We start from the raw sequence: 25,002 nt of genomic DNA, 5'->3' as shown, positions 1-25,002 counted from the left end.
AAAAGTTTCAAGAAAAAAGATGCCGATGCCAAAATTCCTGGTTGAAGAATCTGGTGTTAAGATTGCATTGCACTGAAGTGATTGGTATCAATGTAGATCGATTTGTTTGGAGCAGCAAGTTAAAATAAGCCTCTAACAAGAAGATATCCTTGTTTTGATTTCTTCGGATGTTTTTTGTCAAATTTTTCCTATTGCTTTGTTAATTCTTATAAAGGTTTGATACAAATTTTATATTATGTTTATTCAATATTATGACCCAAGATAAAGTCTTATGAAATAAAAATAAATAGGGAAGGCGACTTGGCTTAGGTATGAGCAAAGAGCAAAAAGAATGAAAATTATAATACCTGTTATTTTTTTTTAAATATCTTACTAAGAAATCTATTATGTTTATTTGTTTCTTCAAGAATTTATAACAAAAGTGTTAAAACCACCACACTTTTGCAAAAATAAGTCAGCAGAGCAAATCAATTGTTGTATTTGAAGCGTTATCATCTGTAGGCTCGGTTGCGTCCCTTTTTAGTCTCGTATGTGGTCAGTTTACTTAACAAATGTAAATCTTGTTTAAAAAATTTTTTACTAAAATTTTCTTCCTAGGATTTTAGTATTTATAGTTATTTGTTACACTGACAAATTTGACTTTTAATCTAATTTCACACGCATATTTTATGTGCACTCATTTACATATTTCTGTATTAAATCTAGTGTTTTACTAGGTATATTATAAATTTGTACTGTAAACACAAATAATATTAAATAATTCAATAAATTTACTGTACTATAAGGTCATAAAAATATATAAAACTCACTAAACAAAAAATTAAACACGACGCAACTTCCTTAATGGCACCAAAGAAAAAATAAATTCAAAGATTCTTGATTTGTATCCGAAGATTATCGGAAATTATAATTTTGAGATTGTACTGCCGTTATAATTCTTGATTTATTGTGTAACTGGAATTTAAAAATATTTTTTAATACTAGATTAAGATGTTGCACAAAATACGGGATTATATTTCAATATTTTTCAATGGATATTTTTCAAAATATTTTTTATGGAATTAATCCACAATTGACTGTACTTACTAACAAATAGTTTAACAAAAAATTATAATCCATGTCACGACAGTGCCAACACCATAATTAACGATGCAGAAATACTCACAAATGGACATAAGAAGAAACCAAATTCACCATGGATAAGGAAAACAATAATTCACTTTCTGTTCTGAACGTGTTACTCAAAAAGGAGGATACAGGATATGAAACCAAAGGTTACAAAGTTTCAGGAAGAAAAAAACGACTAAAAGGTTTTAATTTATTACAATTGCACAGGACTTTCATAATTCAACTAGAAATCTTTAAAATATAATAAAACAGACCACCAAATTTCACTCAAATCGATTTAATAGATCTCTCATAATAATTTTATTTTTAAATTGAAATTTTTTAAAATCTTGCACAACAAAAACTAAACCATATCCACTAGCTCCCACTAGCACTCCGTACTAAACCAAGCACTCCACCTACATAGAGTCATCATCGTCATTCTGGCTTTACAATCCTAGCCTTCTCAAGAATTTCTCCCCACCAGTCGTCCCTGTCCATCGCCTTCTTCCACCAAGCACGTTATTCCCATATTTCTCATGTCTACATCGATGTTTCCAAGAAACCTTGTTCTGGGTCTTCATCTTTTTCTCTGACCATTGGGTCTATCAAGGAGCATTTTTCTAGCTAGGTCATTTTGTTCCATCCAAATTACACGCCCTATGCACCTCAGACGTCTTATCTTAATATATTTTACGATATCTGGTTCTAACATCCTAATATGTTTCATTACTTTTTGCGGTTTATCTCGGCGATAGTATTATTTTCAGTGTTAATGAGCATTCCCAGGTATACAAATTCGTTCACTGCTTCAATGACGTCGTTTTATATAACAAGAGGTCTTAAGATTTGTGGTTGCGAGCCTATTTTTGTATACTTCGTTTTGTTGGTATTTATAATTAAACCCATTTTAGCTGATTCTTTTAATGCGCCTCCCGTACGGCGTTTTCCGTTCTCCCAACAATATTGGTATCATCAGCATATGCAAGGATTTGCACTGATGTATTATATATTGAACCGATGGTTGCGACTTGTAACACACGTGTTACTATTTCCAGAGCCAAATTAAACAGTATACAGGAGAGGGGGTCTCCCTGGCGTAGCCCGTTATTTGTTTAAAAGGTTCAGACAGTTTCCCTCAATTCGTACTCTACATTAAAATTTTTCAAGTCTTTAAATTACTCTACATTTTTATGTTAAATTTACCAACTGAATTGGTATTTCCAGCTTTTTCATTGCTTTGAACATATTCTTTCTATTCACAGAGTCGTAAGCTGCTTTTTAGTCTATAAATATGTGCTGATGACCTATGTAGCATACTTTATATAATTAAAATTGCATTACTAGGACGGCCTCAGGAATATTTTAAACTGATAAAAAAGCTAAAATACGAGCAATTGTTCCTGAATTACAACCAATCAAAGTTGACGGTGAAGTTATAAACAATAGGATAATAGCCATTACATTTTTCTTTCGAAGCTCTTTCTTGACAAACTTTTCTATATATAACATATTCATAACAAAATAATAAAAACGGTCGGTATTGCAGGTGAAAAATATCAAAATAACTAGGTTAAAGAAAATTGAATTTCAAATTTTAAAATAGAGTGACAAACAGCTCTGAAATATTAATAGTAAAAACCGATAATTAACAAGTTAAAATTATTACTAAAGTAATTATAGTGATTGTTTAAGTGCAGGAAATCATACGTGAGTAAAGAAAACTTTGATTTTGTTTGATTGCATGATAATAAACTGAATAAATTATTGTCCTAAATAACCTAACAATTTGGTTAAAATAAAAAGAGCAATTATCAAAATCTGGTTGCTAGTCAACTTTCAAATAAAACAGATCCGTACTCAGCCGAATTGATGAAACCGAAAAATCGAAAACGACCAAAATGAATAGTAATAACGGCAATGTTATTATTGAGACTGAGAACTCACCAAACACTAAAAAATACTCCACAGCATTGATTCACTCACCAACAACTTTTCCTAGCAAAGATCAGGCAATTATCTTTTCTGCAATAGAGGGCCTCAAATTACAAGATTATTTATTAGAACTGGGACCACTTGTAGATCCAAAAAACATAATTTTTTCATCCAGAATTTCAAACAACCGTGTTTGTGTATACTTATCAAGTAAATCAGCTGTAGACAAATTTTTAAAAGAACATAATTCTATTAAGATTAATAACACAGTAATACCAGTACGAAAGCTAGTTACCCCGTCACAAAGACTTGTTCTATCCAACGTAAGTCCCACAATTCCACATAATTTATTGGAAACCGAGTTAAAAATCATTGGATTACAGCTAATGTCACCCCTTACATTCTTACGAATTGGAGCAACCGATCCAGCGTATAGTCACATACTTAGTTTTCGAAGACAGGTGTACATATCTCCTCCAGAAGATAGTTTCCAAATTCCCGATACACTAGAAATTAATCATGATGACTTAAAATATCGCATATTTCTCACAACAGATTCATTATGCTATAAGTGCAAGCAACCAGGACATTTTGCATCTCAATGTGCCGGCCTTCAACTCCAAACTTCAACTTCTTCATATACTAGATCACAACAAGAAAGTTCCTCTCTAAACCATTCCTTAGACAGCAATAATGTAGGTGAGTTTATATCAAATACTACTAACCCTGAAATGATATGTGAACCAACACCAATTACTCCTACATTTAATGAGCCCAATCCTGACATACCCGCTTCTAATGAATTTCAAACAACTCCGATAACTAAACCTAAGACCTCCAAACGAAATTTATCTGAAATTGCAACATCTAGCTCAGAAGATACACCAGATATTACTAATTCCTCAGAACCAAAATCTTACTTTCCAACACCTGTTCCAAAAGTTCCAAAGAAAAAGTTGAAGTCGAAAGATAAACCCTCATTAGAATTTCCAGAATTGCCCCAAAAGATAACCAATTTTATTGACAATCACAATCCCAAGTTCCCACTCGATAGTCAACAATTCACTAATCTGTTAGAGAACACTCACGGTAGTAATGATGCATTAAGCATTGCTAAAGACTATACCCTACATATTCCATCTCTTATAGAAATGATAAATGAAATACATACCCAGGCTGAAGATCGAAATATGAAAATTAAATGTACTAGACTAAGTAAAAAATTAACCAAACAACTGCTCGAACATGTTGGCTCATCTGACGACAGCGATATATCTCAAAACTAATTATTTAAATAAAAATAAATTCATGTATAATAATATTTTACAGTGGAACTTAAACAGTTTTTACACCCGCCTACCCTTATTTCTGGTCCTTATTAAGAAATGGCGGGTGTTGGGGAAAAGTGATATAAGTCAAAAAATGTAAAAAATGAGTTAAACATAGATACCACTTTCAAATGCATGTATCTTTGATAGGGTGAAGTGATATAAGTCAATTTAATAGGCAAGCAGGTGTTATTTGTTTGCGTTACATGATATAAGTATTTTTAATATCATTTAATATAGTGAAAAATGTTATAAATATTCTAGTACTATTTGTTTTGCCTCTATCTGCCAGACAGGAAAAAAAAAATTATAGAGAAAACTGAAATAAGTCTAGTTATAATAGTCTTCGCTATACAATTTTATGATTAATATTTGTGAATAGTGATACAAGCGCAAATATATCAAAAGTTATTGGTAAAATATGATTGTGAATAAAGGTATATGTAAAAATATATCACTATTCTCATTAAAAAATATAGGGAAAAACATTATATGTTGACATATCACAAATGTTTTAACTCCAAAATTGAAAACTGATGATATATGTTGAGATATACTAGTAGTTACGGCAATAGAAATTCAAAGAGAGAGAAATCTTAAAAAATAAACCTGGACGAAAATCGCTAAAAAATGAAACTAGGCTAATTCGTGAGGAACGAAAGCAGAACAGAAACCTTGGGTTATCGTACACCACGAAAAGTGGGAAGGTTATAAAAGCACGGACATTCAGGATCTATTAAGTTGCTGCTTAAAATGCAAAGACAGGATAACTGAAGAAAAACGACAGAAAATTTTCAAAGAATATTGGTCTTTATCCACAAAAACCACAAAATGTAAATTAGAAAACAAAAAACATAAAAATAGGCTTCCGTCACACAAATATTTTTTACCACTAAATGGTCAACTACTAGTTAACGTTTGTCAAACTTCTTTCCTAAAAACTTTTAAGGAAACAAAACTGTTTCTAACCGATGTGACAAAAAGCAAGATTTGTTCAGCTTCTGCAATGCCACATGATGATTTGCGAGGTCTTGCCTCACCATCTAACAAAAACTCCCGAACAAGATATTCAATTAGTAAGAGTTCACATTGGATCAATCCCAACGTATGAGAGTCACTATTGTCGTCGTGACTCATCAAAGATATATCTTCCTCATTACTATACCTTAACAAGAATGTATGAAGAATACAAAAAATGGCTACCTCACAAGAAAACCCCAGTATCGAAATTCAAATATCAAGAAGTATTCCATTCCTTGGAAATAAAAATCAAACAGCCTAAAAAGGATACCTGCGCTACATGCGATAAATATCATATGCTCCTGAAAACAACTAAAGATGCACAAAAAATGCAAGAAATTTAAAATCTTCTTGATAATCACCAACAAAAAGCATCAAACGCTTATGAGGCTAAGCGTATAGATAAAAATGTTGCGTTAGCAAATGAATCAAAAATCATTTATACGTTTGATTTGCAACAGTGTCTTCCCACACCTGATCTTCAGACTTCAATAGCATTCTATAAAAGGCAGTTGTGGACCTTTAATTTAACATTACATAGATTTAATGATAATCAAGCAATGTGTTTTATGTGGCATGAGGACGTAGCTGGACGGGGTGCAAATCAGATTGCGTTATGCTTATACAAGCAGATTTCACATATTTTACCTGAAATAAAAGAGATCACCTTATATTTTGATACGTGTGCAGGACAAAACAAGAACTTTTTTCTACCTGCAATGTTCATTATGGTTTTAAAAGAGAATCCCAATCTATCATACATTAACCACAAATTTCTTGTTCCTGGTCACACCCACATGGAGTGTGATTCAGATCACGCAATTATAGAGAAAAAAAAAAAAAAGAAAAGATATCCATGTTCGATAGAACACCCAAGAGACTGGATGAATTTGGTAAGACTATGTGGAAATAAGCGAACTTTTTTAGTTACTGAAATGTGCAGATCGGATTTTCTTGAGTTTTCTTCTTTGTATAAGAATATCCTTCAACAAAGAAAAATTAACAACTTAGGAGAAAAAGTCATGTGGAAACAAATGAAATGGTTGAGATTTTCACAGAATCCTGGTGTCCTTGAATACAAAAGTAGCTTGAATGTAGACAAACCATTTAAAAGCGTATGTTTTTTAAGAAAAGGTAATACGTGGCCTAAAAACATAAAAATTCCTCTGTCATATAAAGGTCCCAATCCAATAAACATCGATAAAAAAAAGAACTTGATAGAGCTATTGCCTTATATTTCAGAAATATTTCATGATTTTTATAGAATATTAACTACGAAGGAGGATATACGAAATACGTTACCCGAGGATGAAAATAGTAGTGACGAGGAGAGTGTACACACAGAAATTGAAATTTTTAAAAATGAAATAAACTTTTAAGTTGTATTTGATTATAAATGTATTCCCTTAAGTAAACATAAAACTTTTCAGTTTCACATTTTTTTATTTATAATTAATAATTAGATTTGTTCCTATATCTTCCGGAAGGGCTTTTGTTTTTTAATAAATAATTGTGAAAAGTGATATAAGTCATATATTTTTTAAAAAATTGTACAACTAGGTCCTTTTTACTAGTAGATCTATTTTAATCCAACAAATTCAAAGCCATTTCCAAAAATTGTTTAACGAAAATATCTTATTTGTATCCGTAACAACAATATTAAATTTAAAAAAACTATAATTGCGTTTTTCTCGAAACTTAAAATTTAGACTTATACCACTTTTCTCCAACACCCGCCAAATATTCACCTGATATTATATGTCTTCAAGAAACTAATTTTAAAGGCAACAATGCGTATAACTTGAGGTCATATAATGTTTACTACCAAAATAGACAAACAAATCACGCTAGTGGCGGTGTTGCGATATATGCTAAAACCGATTTACAAGTAAACAGAATAACAATTAAAACAAACTTAGAAGCAATAGCAGTAACAGTAACAATAGGTACTAATCAAAAAATGAACATATGTAACGTTTATATTCCCCCGAGCCAAAATATCCAAGGAAATGAACTTTCCGACTTAACTATGCAAATTCCATCACCAAAATTAATTCTCGGGGACTTTAACAGCCATAATCTTCTATGGGGTTCCGGAAAAACAACTAAAAATGGAAAGGTATTAGCAAACGTAATTAATAGCATGAATTTAACAATAATGAACGACGGAGCTAAAACTCGTTTCGACGCAGCTACTGGAAATTTTTCAGCTATTGACTTGTCTATTTCTGACCCATCGACGTTACTAAATCACACATGGCAAACCGTAGACGATTTATATGGAAGTGATCATTATCCAATAATAGTAACAAAAATTTCCAACCCCACAACAAAAACCAATCCTTTGCAAAAGTGGAAAATTAAGCAAGCCAACTGGAACATTTTTAAAACAAAAATTACTGAAGAAATACCGAATATCCCTATAATTGAAGAAGACATAAACTTAACTTTAAAATTGTTTAATAACTTAATCACTGAAGCGGCCACAATTGCAATGGGAAAAACAAAGTATATAACAAAAAACAAAGTTGTTCCCTGGTGGAATGAAGAGTGTAAATTGGCAATAAAACAAAGTAAAAAAGCTTTAAATACTTTCAAAAGACATAAAACCAATGAGAACTTAATAGAGCTAAAGAAAAAAAGGGCATATGCAAAATTAATTACTACCAGATCTAAAAAAGAGTCCTGAAAAAAATACGTTCAAAGTATTAACAGGAATACAAACATGTCATCAGCATGGAAAAAAGTTAAGAAGATTTCTGGCGTCAGTACACAAAATGGAATAAAATACCTAGAACGAAATGGAAACATAATTAATGAAAACAAGAAAATTGTAGAAGAATTAGCTGAAACATACAGACAAGAATCTACAAATGAAAATTACAGCAATACTTTTTTACGATATCGGGAAGAAGAAGAAGCAAATCCAATAGAAATTATAGCCAATAACGATGATATAAATACTCCAATTAATAAAACAGAACTATTAGAAACAATCCAAATGTTAAAAGACACATCACCAGGTCCAGATGACATACCCGCAATATTCTTAAAACAGTTACCTAACGAAGCTTTAGACTTTCTATTGAATCTTTTTAATACAATCTGGTGTAAACATAAATTTCCTGACTTATGGAGACAAGCTATTGTCATCCCTATACTAAAACCTAACAAACCGGCTACAGCGGCAGAATCATATAGGCCAATATCACTTACATGTTCTACTTGCAAACTGCTAGAGAAAATAATAAATAATAGACTTATGTGGCATTTGGAACATCACAATTTACTTATACCGGAACAAGCTGGATTTCGTCCTTTGAGATCTACTATAGATAATGTTTTATATTTAGAAAGTCAAATTAATGAAGCCTTCTGTAACAAACAGAAATGCATAGCTGTTTACTTTGACATCCACAAAGCATTTGACTTAGCATGGCGACACAGAATATTAACAAAGCTGCAGACTTGGGGAATTCAAGGAAACATGTTGGCATTTTTGAATAACTTTCTACATGAACGCAAATTTTCTGTACGTAGTAATGGAGAAATTTCTAGTATTAAGTCTCAAGACAATGGAACACCACAAGGATCTGTAATTAGCCCTACACTTTTTTTAATTGCAATGAATGATGTTATAAAAAATCTCAAGAGACCTGCACAGGCTAGATTATATGCTGATGATATGATAATGTTTATCAAAGGAAAAAATATTAACTCGATGGTCAAACTTTTACAAGAAGAACTAAATAAAATCGAAAGGTGGTCTAATAGGAGTGGATTCTATTTTTCAGCTGACAAGACACAATATATTATTTTTTCCAAAAAGCCTATTCACACTAACATACCTGCCTTAAAATTCGGCACAAAGTTTTTAAAACGAAGTACAAAGATAAAATATTTAGGCATAACATTCGACGAAACTTTAAGTTGGAAATCACATATTAAACAATTGGCGATATCATGTCAAAATGGTATAAATCTTCTTAAATGTTTAGCCAACACACAATGGGGTGCTAACGGAGATACATTATTACTGTTGTATAGAAGCCTAATTCGATCAAAATTGGATTACGGATGCATTGCATATTCTTCAGCGTCGAAGACAAATTTAAAAATCTTAGACATTATACACAACAATGCATTACGCATAATCTCTGGAGCTTATAGAACAACTCCTGTTGCAAGTCTCGAGTGGGAACTTGGAGAGCCATCATTACATGAACGACGTAAATTACTTAGTCTATTTTACGCTTCAAAACAATCATCACTACAACCTGACAACCATTTTCTTACTCAGCCATCGTTATCAAATATCAATATAAGAACACATTTACCATTTCAATTAAGGATCAAAAACATTTTAAACTCTATTGAAATTTTTAACTTTCCCTCAACACATTCAGCAAACGTAAACACGCCACCTCCTTGGTTAATACCTTTGCCTACTTTAAATTTAGAACTATCATCATATCATAAATCTGAAACTAATCCACAAATATTTATAAGCAATTATAATAGAATACTTTCTTCTTTCCCTGAATATACCCAAGTTTACACAGATGCATCTAAAACAACTTCTGGTGTAGGATCATCATTTGTTATAAGAGACATAATAAAAAGTTTCAAATTGCCCACAGAATCCACTGTGATAACTGGAGAATTGTATGCAATATACAGAGCTCTAATTCACATACAAACAGTCAAACCAGATAAATTCGTTATTATTACTGACTCAATCAATTCCCTTCATATACTGTCAAAAATGTACACTTGCAACCCGATAGCTAAATTAATTAAAAACAAGATGCAGCAGCTGGAAAACAAAACATTAGTCTTCGTGTGGGTACCATCACATATAGGCATTAAAGGAAACGAACTAGCTGATAAAAATGCTCGGGAAATAGCAAATTCCCCAAATATTAGACCGATAATAAAACCATTAGCAAAAGATCTCAATCCGTACTTTAAACAAAAGCTGATATGTAATTGGACTAAATGTTGGGAAGAAAAATCCTCAAAGTTAAAAGAAATTAAACCAAATTTTGGACGATGGACTAACAACGCCCCTAGCCGTTTCCTTCAGGTTGTATTAACCAGGCTCCGATTAGGACACAGCAAACTCACCCATGAATATCTCATGAAGAAGGAACCTCAACCAAAATGTACGAGTTGTGACGTGCCGTTAACAGTGAAACACGTATTAACGGAGTGTCCCAAATATAGTACTGAAAGACTAACTAATAAAATCCCATCAGTTATAAGGGACATTTTTAGTGAGTGTACCAGTGAAAATATTGTGAAATTTTTAAGAGACTGTAACATATTGAACCACATATAAGTATGTTATTTATTTGTTATTTGTAATCATTATTGTTTGTATTAAATTCATCCGCTAATAACCAATATGGTTGATGCGGCTGCCTTTAAATATAAATTTTAAAATCGGGTATACGTAAAAAAATTCTATTGTATGCATTTTCTCTGCTTCAAATGGAGCAATTTTCTTCTTTTTTTTTAATCCATTGTAACTTGAATAGAGAATTTTAATTTAGTTTTGTTATAAATTAATTAATTTATCTATAAAAAAGTAAAACTATATTGTTTCCTATGTTGTAGACGTTTTTCAGAAAAGCTTACCAAACAGATACCTGTTAACGCCCTAAATACAAATATTCTTATTTGAAAGCTGACGTAAACAATATTTGTTTGAACAAATTAAATTTTTTTCTAAAAACAAAATAAACAACAAAAGATATTAATTACTTATAAGTTATTCACAAATAATATTTAATACAGCACTTTAAAGACCGGGGGTTCCAGGCAAAAAATAGCTAATCTTTGGAAGAAAAAAGACAAATATTGCCTCACTGCCCCTCGACTAATTAAGAATATAATTTTTCCCTGTGGATGCCCAGTGTTCAATAAAAAACAATATATTTGAAGGATATATATGACTATTTCACTAGACTATTTTTAGCTGATAAAATGTCATAGCAACGCCACGTTTCTTACTGACTTTCCTGCCCGTGATATCTGCAGCTGGTTTCCAGTTATCACAAGAAGTTGATCGAAAATCTCAGAACAACAAATGAAGCTGGACCTTCGAGTTCCCAAATGCTAAAGGTCAATAATATACAAAATCATGCTTTGGTAGAGAAGAACGAGCATACTACTATAGCTTATAATAATTGTACATTTATTGTTAACAAATAAATAAAGATTATGTTTCGTGGATATGGTGCGTTAATTGTCTCGTGAAATAGTCTTATCCAATATCATTCGAGAGAAAATTATTTACCGGCAAAATTTCTTTCTGGTTTTATATAAGTTTGTTGCCTTTTGGCAATGTTCGCTTATGAAATTTTGACAAAATCACTAGACTGACGTAACCAAAAATTACATTTTAGAATAGCTTTTCTACAATAATTTATAAAGAAGCCTCTTTTTATTTTTTCCAATAAAAACTTATAATTGAGAATAAATTTATTGACTTACGAAAAAGAATAACATTGCCTTAAATTTCAGTATTAAAATCTTGATGATCAGTTCATTTCTTTAAGTCGCAATTTGAATCATTTATTTAGCAATAGCATATCCATATAATTTTGCTTTTTATATAGTACATTTCAAGCAATTAAATTAAACTGACTACCAGAAAACAATAAGAAAACTATAAGAAAATTTAACGGTTTTATTTTCATTGAGTTACAGTCAGCTGCTAATTTCAGTTTACGTATAAAGATAGGATCATAAAAGTTTTTGACATTAATAGAATCTTTCTTATATGGTGTTCTATGTGTGTGGTCATTAGCGCTACTACTGCCACTAAAGTCAGTTTTTGCAGTTTAACGCGCCGGTTTTATAATTTACATAAATTTAAAGAACATAAGGTAATTTAAAACATGTTTAATCCCCAGTAACAGGATATATATATATATATATATATATATATATATATATATATATATATATATATACACGAATATTATATACAGGATAAGTGGTTTATCCTAAACGTCATAAAATATATTATTTATCTATGTGTGGTCTTTGTAAAAGCTCTTCTAAATCTGAGACAATACTGTGAAATGAGTTAATCATAACAAATTAACTACTTAAAAATCGAGAACTCCAGTCATTGGTGAAGCAGTGACTACCTTGGAGAATAAATTTACTTAAATGACCTTTAGTAAGGCCTAGACAAATCCAATATTTAAGTTGTAACATTTACATATAAAAGCATCAATAAGAACAAACCAAACAAATCTATTACAAAATAAATAAGAATTAATGTAGACTATTGATTATATTTCTAATATCTATTGATGTTAATAGCAATAACGCTATAAAATTTCTTCTTCTTCAGGTACCATCTTCGCTGTGAAGGTTCACTATTATCATGGCTATTTTATCTTTAGAAACAGTTGGCCTGAAAAGTTCATCTGAACTGCATCCAAACCACTCTTTCTGACCCAGGATATACGTCTTCTTATGATATTTCTTTTGCCAAATATTTTTCATTTTCATTGCACGATATGATTCGAGGTACTCAAGATACTCAAGATCAAATGCAATGGAATTATTTACGGGAGTGCTATGTTCAGCAGTGAACTATAAACGGCTAATGATGATGATAATAATAGGTTATAGAATGGTGTATTGCAGCTTTGTCTTTACTTATTTTTTTCTTTTTCTATTATTTTCAGCTTCTCCACATTAGCAACTCTGTCGACTTTTAGAGTTTATTCTTGGTATTGATTCTACGTTGCACACATCCCAACTGCTGATAAACTAGACGAAATAAAAAAAAACAGTTGTTCGAAGACCTAGAGCAAACCTAAAGGAGATGTCTCAGGAATGACATTAGGATTGTATTAGGGGACATGAATGCAAAAATAGGACGAGAGCGAGTTTTCATGCCCACGATAGGAAGGCATAGCCTACACAACATCAGTAGCGATAATGGATTACGACTGATAAACTTAGCAGCAGCTCTTAATATGACAGTCGCTAGCACCTATTTTAAATACAAGAACATACACAAGGTAACCTGGACCTCTCCTGATGGAAGAACAATGAGTCAGATTGCTCACATCTTAACAGATTCAAGGCATGAAACAGACGTAATAAACTGCAGAAGTTATAGAGGCGCAAACATAGACTCAGATCATTGCCTAGTGATCTCAACATTGAGAGCTAGAGCTTTAAACACCAGTAAAGAAAATAAAATGGATACAACAAAATGGAATGTGCAAAACATCACCAACAGGCCAAGGAATCAAAATGTAAATGAAAAAGGCCAGACAAATATGGACTTCTACTGGACCAGAATAAAGGAAGATATTAAAGCAGCAGAGAAAGAAGAACAAAAATTTGTGCCCGTAAAAATCATTGGTTTGACGATGAATGCAAAAATGAAACGAAGAAAAAAAAATGAAGCCTACAGAAAGATGCTTACCCGACGAACTAGAACAACTGTAGAGAATTACCAGTCAAAGAGAAGAGAAGAAAAGAGGATATACAAAAGAAAAAACGAAACCACCTAAATACGAAACTTAAATATCTAGAAAACCTCAACACAGAGAAAGAATTCAGAGCATTCTATAAGAAATTTAACATCAACAGAAACAGAATTCAGAGCTGGGAATATTAAATCAGCTCCTTAACACTGAAAATAATACTACCGCAGAGAATAACCACAGAATTTGCAAGGCCAATAGATGCTATTTTGGGCTTAATCTCGTCCTTAAATCCACAATTACATATATCGAGAAATACAAAAATAAAACTCTACAAAACAATAATACGACCAGTCCTAACATTTGATTCACAGACCTGGACTCTAACAAAAAATAATGAAAACAGGATGTTTCGAAAAAAAGTACTAAGGCGAATCTATGGAGCAGTGAATGACAATGGAGTGTGAAGAAGACGATATAACCTCCAACTTTATAGAATATACCAGGAGCCTGATATCGTGAAACATATTCAGATATGACGTCTGAGGTGGATAGGGCATGTAATGCGGATGGAACAAAATAAACCAGCTAGAAAAACGCTCCTGGATATACCCATCATCTTCTTCTTCACAGAAGAGAAGAGATTGTGGAAAATTCAGACTAATATATCCACACCTAATTTATCCTATAACCAGAACAGTATAAAAAATGTATGCGGCTAATATTTTTCCAATTATTTAAAGTCTTCGAAGTGAATTGGTTTGAAAAGACATTATTTTACGTTCAGCAGCAACATTTCGATTATTCCTTAAACCCAATAATTTTAAGTACAAAACTGTAGACAAGTGCCAGAAATTAATAGAAAGTATTAGAATAGTTTGTTTAAAAAATAATTATATCAGACAGATAAATGAGTTTGATATTTATGACACCGTGAAAAAAAGTTAGACGAATAATAACAAAAAGTGTTCTAATAAAGGACATAATTATAATTTTACACTGTGATGGAGAAAATGGATCGATGTTGTCGTAAAAAAAATTAAAGACGCATCTCTAGATTATCATAAGAATATGAAAAGTTCAATTTTTAAATTATGGTTTGAAAAATCTCTTACCTAAATTACCTAAACATAGCGTGATCATAAACGTATCATATCATTCAAGAATAATAAGAAAAATTTCAAATATTACTTGGAGGTTAGTGATGGAGGTTTTAAAATTCAGAATTTATGTTATTAAAATAATCGATATCACTATCACGTCAGTCAATGTGCGGACCAAATTACCAACAAATGGTTGGTTAATTTTGGACCCCCTGTATATATTCTTATGATTTTAAACAACATCTTCAAGACCAGGGTACTGTACTTGTAATCCTTTAAACTAACAGGTGTCTTTTATGTCTTATCTGGACAGTTTGTAATCTCTATACATGAATTATGAACCTGGTTAATTATTCCTAATACCTTTGGCGTAATAAATAATCGACTATTGGTTACTCAGCTACCAATAAATCAACTTCGATGGGTAATTTTTTAAGAACGTCTACATAGATAATTAATATCGACAACTGGTTGTCTGAAAAATTAATTACATTGTCAAATTTGTTGTTTTTTTCTCTATTATATGCTCTGAACTAATTATATTTGATATGTTTATTATAGACTTACCTTAAACAACGTTTTGCTTTAATTAAGTCTGGTTTGTATACAGGATAATTTCTTACAGGGTTTTACCTTTAAACTCTTGTTCTTCTACAAGTAGTCACTATAATTGACTTTGCTGTAATAAAGAGTTATCTGCACTATTTTGTTAAAATGAGTTATGTGTGACTTCTTTTATTTAAAAAGTAGCTTTCTAATATTGACTGCAATGATAATGATTTTAACTGAAAATTAACTGGAAATTTAGATTGTCTTTGGCGCAACACAGATGCATCTTTGACAAATGTATTGTTCTTTCTTCAAACTGCAGAGAAATACTGATGGTACACCTAACCCAAAATATTTCTGTGACACTTGCAACGTATTTGTCTTCAAAATGAGTAAGTTAGGTGATACAGAAAGTGAACTAGAACCATGTGCTGTGATGTGTGTGTGACTGTGATGATAACTCTGAACCATTTTTATGAGAGAGTCAAAACAACGCCAAGAGCAGATAAAAAAAAATGTAAAATATTTAGTGATGAAAACTGAAAACGAAATATTAGAAAGCGGTTGATAATAGATCAAAAGAATACATTTATTCACGAAATACACTTTTTGTGAAAAATAAGATTTTTGAAAGAAAGACAGTAAAGATTTTGTACTTGTTTTCGTAGTGGAATATTATTATACTCTATTAAGAAATTACCGCTTTGAGAAAATTTTGCACAGGTTTTTCGTACCTGGATGCAGTTTTCTACCTTTCGATCGATGCTGTGGTAAAGATGAACAACATGTCCTTGAAGTGGAGAGAATTTATTGACCTTTATAATATATTAAGCACCATGCAAAGAGTAACCCAAAGCTCTTTAAGGTAACTCATAGTATGATTTTTATGTTTATCGATGTCTATGGACTGCTTTTCAAAAAAACTATTAACAGTAAAGAAAAAGACAAATTTACACTGTGGAATTATAAATTTTTGAAGCAAAGTCTTTATACTGGCGTTGTCCTACTTTTTTTCTCTACAGTAAAACACTAACGTGAGCGTTACGGAAATAGCGCCACAAGACGGCGCCGTCACTAGTAGCGTCATAGAATAGCCCTTCTTGACATCGATTAACTATTCTCGATTAATTTGTTTGTAGTCATGATATATTTACTCGAAGCAGGCTTAAATTAAAAACTGATCTCAAACTTGAAGATAGTGTCATGGTTGACAACGCTTCCTATCATTCCCGACAGCTAACTATGATCCCAAATACATCTTCAAAGAATGCTAACTCTCCCTCTCCAAAAACAAATATTTTTAAGAACAGCTAAAAGTATAAGTGCAAAGGATGGACATTAAAAGATAGCTATAGTAATTTTTCTACAAGACATTGTTGGATGCCAACTGAAATTGTGCTCAGATTAACAACGCGTAGAATGTCCTCAGTTAAAAAGATTAGCATCAAATCAGTAAAAATTTTCGACCTACTCAACTAACCAGACTGTGGCAAACAGAATACCGTTGGCCGTTTTACCTCTAAGAATTCCGTGGGGTGTGAAATACAAAAAGAAGAACAGCGTTCAAATCTCCGCGTGGTATCGCGTTTCAAAGGAAAGTCTTCGACGACAGCTGAGTAGTAATGATATTTCGACAAGTCCCACAGTAGGAAAATGTCAGTTTGGTAAAAATTGTAACAATTGTGTCAGTGATAAAACACGACTAGCACAATTAGAGGGGTTTTGATTAGAAGGCACAAAATTCCGAGAAAAGCGTGGTATCAGGTCTTGTATGTTTAATACGATTGGCAATTTATCGTAGAAAAATTAGCTTGAGCGAGCGTAATTGCCGAATTAGACAAAACATGAAAATTGACATTTTGACACGAGTGACTGTATCAACCAGTAACACGGCTGCCAAGTATGAAGATTTGGCGAGATCCTTTGCCAAAAGTGACATTTCGTTGATTTCGGTAATTCCGTTATACAAAATGTGGATAAGATCTTTGAATCTTTTGATCTATTTGTTCTTGCAAAATTTTAAATGTTAGTTTCAAGGTCATATAAAGTCCATTTCTTTGTAGTTTGCTTGTTGTTTTTTATAGCGTTTTTTAAATTGCAGAAACAGTTGATTCTTTCTCTATTCATTTACATATTGTAATTTTTAATTCATTTTTCCCTTCAATATTATTACAATTTCGTATTTTATTTGCTTCTGCTCATCAGGTTGATAAATTTATCTATTCATTGTGATGCACGTTGATATAATTAAATTTGACATCTACATTATAGAGCTATATTTAATGTTGTATGTAATTTAACCAAGAATGTTGCATGTGCCATGATAGCTTCTGATGCAATGCTGTTATTAAGATTATTATAACTTTTAAATAGGTTATTGCTACTTGTATACACTGTTATATATTACCTTCTTTAGTGTACAATGCAAATTGCGTAGAATGTGGATGTATTTTGCTATTTTTCTATTTTTTTTTCGTTTAAAATTAAATAGACATTAGACAGGAAAGACAGAAATTATTATTATAACGATAATATTTTAGTTGTTAATAAATAAAATAATTAATAAAAAACAATTAATATTTGTGTTTTTATTTTTTTATATTTAACCTTTGTACTTATAAATACTGCAAAAATTTATGGAAAAAAGAAAGAATATTATATACCAAATATTTTGTGTTTCTCAATTTTAACACCTAAAATTCAAATTCAAAACGTCGATTTTTATGAATACGATCTTCTCTTTTTAAAAGCTGAGGCTTATATACCGTTCTCATTCTTTAGCTTACACCTATAATCTTGCATATCACTACATACTACTCTGAATCAGTCATATTTCAGTATTATAGTCATCACGAAATCACAACTAAACTGTTCGAAATTTCCAATCTCTAGTCTGAACTAAATTTCTAGTCTCTTTGAAAAACTAAAGGAGATTTGCAAAAATTAATTTTATCTACATTATATTGTATAGATGTCCATTCTGCAACATCCAGTGTTTTAATTACAACTTCCTTTTTTTTGTCTTTATAGAGTCTGAAATCTTCAAAAAACATCTCAGTCCAGGGCACCACCTGACTGATTTTAGTGCAAGAATCGTTCTTCTTACTCCTGGCGATAGTTCTTGAGGTACTTTAAAACCCTCTCTCGTCTCCAAATCTACGCCGAACACCTACCTGCTAAATCAGACTCATCTTTGTCATCCAGTGATCCGGAACAGGTATGGCCGCTGTAAGGACGGCATTACTTCCGAAACACTACGTTCAGTCAGTAAGGAGGCTCCCTGTTCTTTTTTATCGGTCCCAAAAACGGTTTTTTTTAAGTGAAATCTCGTTACAGGTAGCGCGTGAAAGGCCTTCATCGCTCCTAATACCTACGGTGCCACTCCCAGACAAGCATTTCCTCCTTCTCCACAGTCTGAGTGATACAGTCTAACTCATACAGTCTGACTCACTTTCAATTGACCTTTACCTTTCCTGTCTTTTCTCGGCCATAGTGAGGTTTGGTCTCTTCTCTCATACAGCTCTCTTCTTTCCACCGCCAAAACATGCAACAGAACACATCCAGTAATTATTCACAAGGTGATTGCTGCTGCAGACACAGTCCTTTAAGCGCATGCATCTCGCAACAGTAGATTTGTTCTGTCTACTTGTACCATGAGCCTCTTGTAGGCCATTATCTCTAACGGCCTTCAATTACAACACACTAAAGCATTGCCGAAAGATTTAGGTTCAAACTGAAATTTTACCAACAATATAAAGTACTTAAAATACGTTAATAAGTGCTACAAAATTTAATTTAACCTACTAATTTGTCGCTAGTGACCATATGGTCGATGTAATTGCCTAATAAAAAAACAGTAATATCACTAGATAATGTAAAATTTTTTATGTTACATATTTACAAAAATGAAGATAAAATTAAAAAACAAGATTATTATATTAACTGATAATATTCTTATTTTATTTCAGATAATTAATCTTGCTCGCTTCTTCGGTAAGTATTATTATTATACAAGTTATACATAATATCTAAGAATATAAACAGAAAATTAACATTAATAGACACACAAGTTATAACTTTTGCTTAGAAACATCGGACAATATCCACTCTATTCGTAATTAAGCATTGGCGTCAGATTTCTTTTAATTTTTTATTAACCAGTCATCAACAAGATTAATAAAAAACTGAATTTATTAATGTTTATAGTGTCATTTGGTTATTTGCAGAAATTTCATTAAAACGCTATAAATTGAGTAAAAAACCAACAGATGGCCATTATAATAATACCGCTTGTCACATTAATCGGATTTTAATCACAACATCTTGTAAGATAGTTGTAAGATAAATGTCAATTTATTTAGTTTTTAAACAGTTTATTTAAATTTGCATAATAAACATGTGTGTAAACATTATACCAATGAACATTTTGTACTGTTTGTCCGATTGGTTTTGTATCGTCATTATTTCAGTTGTATTTATCGAACATTTTTATGCCTTATGTGTTTTAATTTTAATAATACTCTTTCTATATATTTATACGTACTACATTTAACACCGACAAATAAATTTCAACCATATTACCATCCACAAAAGTAAACAAAAAGATCCCTTGTAAAGACTGCAACAAATCATACATCGGACAGACCAATTGAGGAATACAGATAAGATGAAAAGGACATCTAACTGCCATCGAGAAAAAAAAGACGTTATTCCTATCAGAACATGTCTTAAGTATTGGACATAAAATAAACTTGAACCAAACAATGATGTTAGCTAACATTGAAGTAAAAACATTCAAAATATTTAAATACAAGGTATGACGCCCAAATACCTTAAACTGTATGGAAACTAACTCTACGATAAAAACGTAAAAATCAAACATGTGATGAATAAGACTCCGCACTCTTCATTTAAATACCTATCACAAGAAGTGAAACAAAGTATTTAAGAGAAGCCCACACTTTTTACCGCAACTAGCTAAATAGCTCACTTCGAGCTTTGCCACAGACAGGGAGGGATCGGTTTTCTGTGGTTTCCTGATCCCATTGCACAATTATACTTTTCATTAGGTAGGATACAGCTACATCTGCTCTTATCTCGATATTAAATTCATCTAACAATACATTCATTCATTAAATTCAGTCATTTATAACTCATAATTAATTAACAAGAAAAAAATCTAAAAAGAACCGGTTTAGCACCAAGCTATTTCGCCTCTGACCACCCTCTGAAAACGATCTTCTCCACAGGACAACAACACCCACCAAGCCAATGCTACCAGTAATACACAACGAACCCAGTGTCACGATCCATAAAACCAATCACATCCTAAAGAAATGATAAAAACTTAAAACAGGACACAAATACACATTCACCAAAAATAATCAACCAACCCAGACAACCACGCAATGACAATAAGACGGCCTAGATATCAGTTATCTTCGAACATTTAAAAGAAGCGAAACTAATCTGACTTGACAATGCATTCTTGTTTTCATTGCATCCCACGCATTTGTAACTTACCTAGCAACAATTTTTCTCTTTTGTATCAGTCTCTTGCCAGAAGATTTCTCTCCAAGAACGCTTTTTGAATGCATCTTAACCATATCTATTTTTATCTTCTTCGTTTCTTTCTTCCAACTGGTACCAACCTTAGTATTTGCTTAGACAATCATCTTTCGTCCATTCTTTGTACTCAATCATACTAAACCAGACTTTGCATTTTATTTCGTTTGCTCTAGTTGTTGTCGTTCTAATTATTGTAGTATTTGGTGTTTAGGTATTTTGTTAAAAAATAAATTAAATAAATTTCTGATGACAAAAACGACAATGAGCGACGTTCTAGTAATTTGTTTATCAGTCATGTTTCAAACCTATATAATGAGTTAAAGACAGTGTTAAATAGAAGAAGTTTTTTTATCGAGATATATCTTTAGACCACGGTATTGACACCCTATAAAAATGTTTTCTCTCATAATCCTTTCTTCTATTTCTTGTCCAGTATGGTCATTATAATTTATTGTGATGCCTTAATTTGTGTACTCGCTATAAATTTTGATTGTGTTGTTTTCATCTACGGTAACGTTTCCTGTTGGGATCTTCATATTCTCTCAACAACCATCAGGCATACATTTTAGTTTTTTATTTTCTTGGGATATAACCACTTGTTATAGGTTGGGCTGTAATCATCCTCGTTTAAATGTCCGATTCCAAAGCCACCGTCTTTACCACCGTCTCAAATTTTTATTGAGATATATTTTAAATAGTACTGGAGAAGTAAAGCATACTTATTGTAATCCTTTTATTACTAGGAATTATTATTGTACAATATTTCGTAGTTAAATTTCTGATATGACTTTATAGGAGAGTTTTCCAGAATTTGCCATATTTTTCACGGGCGCTGTGTCGTATGCCATTGTTAGTTCAACAAACAACAATGAATGTCTTAGTTTCGTAATAAATGTGTTTAATTTATTTGAACTATTTTAAAAATAATCTTCCAACTCCATATTATACTTCTTAACTAGTGCTGAAACCTATTAATCATACTCACCAACGAAAACTTTAAAGCATTCTAAATAACTTTAGTGCGGTATGTGAAAAACACATTTTTTCCTTGATTCGGGCTAACTCCGTCACTGTAAACGAAGGTTAAACGGCACAAGAAAACAAAAACGCATTGACAATGTATTGCGTTACTTGTGGGACTTGTCCAAGTGACCTGGAAATCCTCTTTCGGCAACGTCGTGAGCCGTAATGGTCGTAATGTCTTTAAAATGTATTTCGATCCAACCAACGGTACGACACCGTCAACTAAGATGTACCGGTGGTACCACTTCTGGTATTTCATAATGAAGTTATTACGAGGGTTTGTGTGGCAGATGGCGATTTTGTAACAATGAGATTGTTTATAACGGAAACATGGAGTACGGATCCGAGACATCTTTATTAACAGTTCGTAATCTTTAATATGTTTGCTCATAAATATATTGCTTGATTGTCTTTATATCGAATTTTAATCTAAATGAATTTGTTCTGCAATTAATCAGAGTACAAGATGCGGACATATGAAAAAGCAGATATGTTCTATGATGAAATATGAATACTAATAGTAAAACAATATAACAACTTTATGTTGAGTTGTATAATATCGCTACAACATTCTTCCATTAACTCTGCAGGAATGTTATTTATACGGAAAACAGTACTAAAAAGTAAAAAAAAGATAGTGGATAAAAGCATAGGGTAGAAGTGCTACAAGCGTAAAAACAGACAAATTAAGCAGAAACATAAAATTTAACAATCGCCTGAGCCCATTCAACTACATTATACAAAATATATCAAATGGAACAGGAAAAGTCTTCTTTGGTTATATTCCTACTTTTTTTCATCATCAAGACTATAACATACTGGGTATTATTTAGGCTATTCATCTATGTTCGTTTGTGATACAAACAAACTATCCTGTTAATCTTTCATCCATTACATTTTTCTGCAGCCCTGATTCCTTCGCCCTTCTATCTCTCCTCACATTATATTTTGCAGACTTCTGGAAATTTTAACGGTTATTGCCGCATGTCCATTTTAGTTTTTTTAAAAAGCACCTCAAAATATAGAAACAATTGAGCTTGTGCTGCTTGTACCAGGACATTCATTTATACCACCTGAGAGAGTTTTTGGAAATATAGAGAAAAAATCAGAAGTCGTGAAAATATTGTAAATCCAGCTCAGTATAAATAAATTGTAGACGAACATGGAACTATCATAAAACTTGGAAGCGATTGTGCGGTGTTCAATAGCACAACTTCGTTTTACAAAAGGTTTTATAAAGAAAAGTTCCATATCTAACAAGATACTAAAAAAGGGGAACCCGTTTATAGACATGATGAATAATATAGATGAATAAATATAAATCAGCTACAAAAAAGAATAGAAATATGAACCAGTTTGTCCTGGTATAATAACAAAATATAGTTTACAAAACCAGAAAAAGAAAACATCCACCTGCAGACGAAGTTTATAAATAATTAGTTTACTTTCAACAACAATACTAGTAAAATAAACAGGTTTCTCTGTTTTCTTGTTTATCGACACGATATTAATAAACATAAATATTTACAAAAAGGAATAGAAATATGTAAACGTTTTGTCCTGATATAATACCAAAGTATAGTTTACAAGTAAAACAAAGTGTAATTTTATGTTCCAAAAAGTTTCCGCGGTTAGTACAATCAAACCTAGAGCTAAGATTAATATTATTACAGGAATTATTATTAAACTCAATAGTCCTCAGGGTTGAACCGCGTCGATTATGATTGCGCCAAGCTTTCGACATCATCTTCGATATCTTCTTCAGGGCTTCCGAAGTCTCTGTCTGCCGAGCCCCCAGACACTACTATACTGATCACTAATCAATGCAACCAGCTCGTGCAATTAATGAAGAACGGGAACATCGCGAAACTGCCGTATGTAGTCTAGCAGAAACCAATTTGCCTTGTAACAGCACCCAAATTTCAAGAGAATCTGGTATTAGTGCTAGAACTGTACGAAATATTTTAAAAAGAAACAAGTTGTTTCATTTATCATAGCTCCAGAGTATTTGTAATTCTTTACTTTTTCGATAAGGATATTATTTATAGTTATCTATCTATCTTATCGTCTGCCAGTGTGGGTCACTTATTCTCAATACCCAGCAAAACCAGAACTAAATAATCATTATCAACAAACTATCAAACAAAAAAATATATTTGCTCGAATATCAATATGAAATGAAAAGCAAAAATTAACTATAAAACTAATTGACGGTATTGGTGATGATGGATATTATCCAACGATAATATCCATCTTTTTGTTTATGTACCTCATCTTTTAAGGACATTTGCGATAATCTAGGCTCATTTGACTCTGTCTGCAGCAGTCATGGAAGATTTTACTGTTGTTTCTTAGTTAACTTATTTAAATTTATCAACCAGGACGTGCATCGTCTCCCCTACCCTCTTTCACTTACCCTTGTTGAACCAATCGTATCAACTCATATTTTTCATTTTGTAGCATGTGATTAAAATAGCTTTCTTTTCTTAGTAGAATTATTTTTCTTTTTACATCTTTTTTATCGTTTCTGTGTCTGTTACGTGTTCTGTCCAGATATTTTCCACAATCTGCGATAACAAAACATCTCAAAGCTGTCAAGTCTTTTTTCAGTTGTGTTCTTAATTCTTTAGGCTTTAGCTCCATATAAAAGCGCAGAGAATACGTAGTATCTTAGTAATCTAGTTCTAATGTCTATTCCCAGTTTTCCATTGCATAATACTGCTTTTATCTTATTGAAAGCTCTTCTGGCCATCTCAATGCGTCGTTTTATTTCAAGGCTCCGACCCCATTGTTCAGTTAGTTCATATCCCAAGTAATTGTATCTGGGTACATTCTCTAAAACTTCTCCATAACCATAGACTGTTTTGTCTTCAACCTTTTTCTTACTGACAATCATGATCTTTATTT

The 25,002-nt window shown here is 31.9% G+C and overlaps 1 protein-coding gene and 1 pseudogene across 3 annotated transcripts in view; both read left to right on the top strand.

Annotated features, from left to right (window-relative positions):
* Positions 1-25,002, top strand: part of LOC140439031 (uncharacterized) — a 359,260-nt gene that overhangs the window by 60,709 nt on the left and 273,549 nt on the right. For all 3 annotated transcript variants that reach the window (XM_072528668.1, XM_072528667.1, XM_072528665.1), the window contains exon 2: positions 19,473-19,497. The gene's annotated coding sequence lies outside the window, so the exon portion shown is untranslated. The remainder of the gene's footprint in view (positions 1-19,472; positions 19,498-25,002) is intronic.
* Positions 4,792-6,769, top strand: LOC140438045 (uncharacterized; annotated as a pseudogene).

This window comes from Diabrotica undecimpunctata, chromosome 4 (assembly GCF_040954645.1).
Source record: "Diabrotica undecimpunctata isolate CICGRU chromosome 4, icDiaUnde3, whole genome shotgun sequence".
Taxonomy (NCBI): Eukaryota; Metazoa; Arthropoda; class Insecta; order Coleoptera; family Chrysomelidae; genus Diabrotica; species Diabrotica undecimpunctata.
This window is presented reverse-complemented; position numbering and strand designations above follow the sequence as displayed.